Source organism: Capsicum annuum, chromosome 6 (assembly GCF_002878395.1).
Source record: "Capsicum annuum cultivar UCD-10X-F1 chromosome 6, UCD10Xv1.1, whole genome shotgun sequence".
NCBI lineage: Eukaryota > Viridiplantae > Streptophyta > Magnoliopsida > Solanales > Solanaceae > Capsicum > Capsicum annuum.
This window is the reverse complement of record NC_061116.1, coordinates 59,802,075-59,806,435: the sequence shown is the minus strand read 5'-3', so window position 1 is coordinate 59,806,435 and position 4,361 is coordinate 59,802,075.

The window sequence follows — 4,361 nt, the reverse complement described above, 5'->3', positions numbered from 1 at the left end:
CCAGGAATTTCTCCCAAAAGGGAAATAGACTTCGATATTAATTTTCTTCCAGATAATTATCCTATATCTATTCTTCCATACATAATAGCACTAGAAAAACTAGAGAATTTAAAGAGAATTTAAAGGATCTCTTAGATAAGGGATTCATCAAGCCCAATGTGTCCCTGTGGGGTGCACTAGTTTTATTCGTGCGCAAGAAAGACAGTTCTCTCAGAATGTGTATTGATTACCATTAGCTCAATAAAGTCATGGTCACGAACAAGTATCCTCTTCCCAGAATTGGTGACTTGTTTGACAAACTTCAGGGTGCCAGTTATTTCTCTAAGATGACCTCAAATCCGGCTATCATCAGTTCAGAGTCAGAGAATAAGACATTCTAAAAATAGCTTTTCATACTTGGTATGGTCACTTTGAGTTTCTGGTTATGTTCTTTGGTCTTAATAATGCCCCAGTAGCTTTCATGGACCTAATGAACCATGTGTTCAAGCAGTACTTGGACATATTTGTCATAGTCTTCATAGATGATATTCTGGTCTATTCCCGCAGTGAGTGTGATTATGCAGACCATCTCAGAATTGTACTTCAGACTCTCAGAGATCATCAGCTATTCACTAAATCCAGTAAGTGTGAATTTTGGCTAAAGTCAGTAGTATTCTTTGGTCATATCATTTCTGGTGATGGCATTAGAGTGGATTCTCAAAAGACTGAAGCGGTAAGAAACTAGCCCAAACCTATCTCTCCTTCCGACATCAGGAGTTTCTTGGGTTTGGATGGCTATTACAAACAGTTTTTTAAGGGATTTACTTCTATTGTATCCCTTATGTCTAGATTGTCTTAGATAAAAGTCAAGTTTTAGTGGTCAGATCCCTGCTAGAAGAGTTTTCAGGAGTTGAAGACTAGACTCACCTCAGCTTTAGTGTTAGCTCTTCCAGATGGTTTAGATGGTTTTGTAGTGTATTCTAAGGCATCCATAGTAGGTTTGGGTTATGTTCTTATGCAGAATGGTAAATTCATAGCTTACGCTTCCAGACAACTTAAACCCGATGAGAAGAATTATCCTACTCATGATCTCGACTTAACAACTGTAGTTTTTGCCTTGAAAATTTGGAGGAATTATCTATATGGTGTTCATGTAGATATGTTCACAGATCATAAGAGGCTTTAGTATGTATTTTCTCAGAAAGATCTCAATCTTCATTAGAGACGGTGGTTAAAACTCTTGAAAGATTATGACATGAGTGTCCTTTATTATCCGGGCAAGGCCAACATAGTGGCCGACACTCTTCGTAGACTGTCCATGGGTAGTATTGCTCATGTTGAGGACAGTAAGAAGAAGTTAGCTTAGGAAGTCCATCACCTTGCCAAACTAGGCATTCGCTTAGTCGATTTAGAAGAGGGTGATTTATGGGTTCAGAGTAGTTCAGAATCATCTCTAGTTTTTGAGGTGAAAGAAAAGGAAGATATAGATCCCAGATGAGTCAAGCTGAAAGAGTCAGTCATGGATAAAAAATTAGAGGTTTTCTCCCAAGGGGGAGATGGTGTTCTGCGTTATCAGGGTCATCTGTGTATTCCAGGTGTAGATGACTTAAGGAAGCGAATTCTTGCAGAAGTGCATGGTGCATATTACTTTGTTCATCTAGATGCCACAAAGATGTACCACAACTTGTGGGAAATATATTGGTGGGTGGGATGAAGAGAGATGTTACAGAGTTTGTGGCCAAGTGCTCTACATGTTAGAAGATTAAGATTGAGCATTAGAAGCCTAGTGGGTCTACGCCGGAGTTCAGTATTCCTTCTTGGAAGTGGGAAAAAGTGAGCATAGATTTCATGTCGAGTTTGCCTCGTACTAATCGCCAGCATGATTCAATTTGGGTCATTGTAGATAGGATAACCAAATCAGCTCATTTTCTTCCAGTCCATACCTCTTATTCAGCCGAGGATTATGCTAAAATCTATATCAGAGAGTTGGTCAGATTGCACGGTATTCTGTTATCCATTATCTCAGACAAAGGTACCCAGTTCACCTCTCATTTCTAGGAAGCGTTCCAAAAGGGTCTTGGTACCCAAGTTCATCTCCGTACAATCTTTCATCCTCAGACAGATGGTCAAGCAGAAAGGACCATTCACACCCTAGAAGATATGCTAAGGGAGTGTGCAATTGATTTCAAGGATAGTTGGGATGACCACTTACCTTTGATTGAGTTTTCATACAAAAATAGCTATCCTTCTAGTATTCAGATGGCTCCATTCGAAGTTCTCTATGGTAGGAGATGTAGATCTCCAGTTGGTTTGTTTGAAGTTAGTGAGGCCTCAGTTATAGGACCTGACTTAGTATTTGATGTCTTAGAAAAAGTCCAGTTGATCAGAGAAAGATTTCAGACTACCCAGAGCCGACAAAAGTCTTATGAAGATGTTCATAGAAAGGATCTTGAGTTCAATATTAGTGACTATGTCTATCTAAATATCTCTCCCATGAAGGGAGTGAAGAGTTTTGGCAAGAAGGGAAAGCTCAGTCCCCGATATGTCGGTCCCTTCAAAATTCTCAGTCGCTTTGGCAAGGTAGCTTATGAGCTTGAATTGCCTTCAGATCTAGTCTTAGTTCATCCAGTCTTCTATGTCTCTATGCTCAAGAAGTTCATAGGTGATCCAACAGTTGTAGTCCTTATTCAGAGCATAGATGTTCAAAACAGCCTCCCTTATGAAGAGATTCCAGTCAAAATCCTAGACTATCAGACTCGTAGACTGAGGAACAAAGAAGTCCCTCTAGTCAAAGTTCTTTGGTAAAATCAATCCATTGAGGGATCTACTTAGGAATAAGAAGTAGATATGCGAACCAAGTATCCTTACCTATTCTCCACCAATTTAGATCAAGCTCAAGGTAACAATTCTCCTTAAGATTTTCAGTTTTATTTTAGACTTCAGTTACAAGTTTGGTATACAGTTCATGTTCAGAATTTTATCACAAACTTGGTATTAGATACTATTGTATATTCAGTCATGTATTCATGTATCAATTCAGTTGCATAATCATGCATCAGACATACATTCTCATTGTGAGAACCTTGGTTCATCAGAACTCTTAATTATGCATTCATGAATCAGTTACACAAGCATCAGATATGCATGCTAAGTATGATATATTCAGTTATCAGTCATGTCAGTCATGAAATCATGTTTTAGCCATTCATGTTCAGTATGTAAGTCGGTTTATGTTCTTCCCTCATTCTCAGTCTCATTTGAGGATGAATGTTCTCAAGGGGGAGATATTGCAGTACCCCATACTTTTTCCTAGCTCGAAATTGTCCCAAGAATGTTAGAAGCTTTCTTTGAAAGATGAATCCGCTTTTTAAATGTAGAATTTTTAATATTTTCACTTTTTATCATGTGGGAAATTGAATTAGCTTTCCAATGATACAAACTTCATTTAAATCCAGTATCGGAGTGAAAAGTTATGGACGTTTTACCGAGAGCTGTTAGAATCGCCCAGGTACGACAGCCAGGTTGACGGACCGTCGATCTAGCGACGAATCATCACCTTGAATTTCACAGCCAAGGTAGTGAGGCAACCTTCTGGATAAGGTGTGACGGATAGGTTGACGGACCGTCGAACTTATGACAGACCGTCACCCAAGCCGTCGTTACATAGGTAGTGAGTCCTTTTCCTGGTCCATGTGCGACGGTCAAAACGACTGACCATCGAGCCATCGATAGACCGTCGCACCCACCATCGCACATCCCATTCAGTTATTTTTAAGTCATTTTTAAAGGGGATTTTTGGTCTTTTACCACCCATTTATATACCTAGTAATATCCGACCAAGGCTCCAAAAATTCATTATTCTTGCACAACATCAAAAATTAGGGTTTTTTCCCTAAGAGCAATCCTTAAGCAACAAAATCCAAATCTTCTTCAAGAACTAAGAGATTCAAATTCTTTAAGTTTAAGAACTTTAAGAAAATCACTACCAGGTATGCATAGTGTTCATTCATGGACTCCTTTCGTCCATGAAGCCCAAGAATCTCTTTTCAAAGTTCAAATGTATGGATTTCTTTTTGAATTTCATGTTGGATTTACTTTTGTTCATGTTGATAATGACCATTTGAATTCTTATCTATATTGGGTGATGAATTTTATGTGGAATTGATTAGTATAGGTGTAGATTCATGTGAACCTATGATTAAACGCTTGGATGATGAAATTAGAGTTGAATCATGATGTTTATTTGTTGTATAATGTTGTCTACATATACTATGCTTACCATGTGTTTGATTAAATGCCTATGTAAAGAAAAAGTTCCCAACTAGTATGATATTATGTAATCCTTATGTATGTACAAGTTTATGCATATCACATGTTTGATG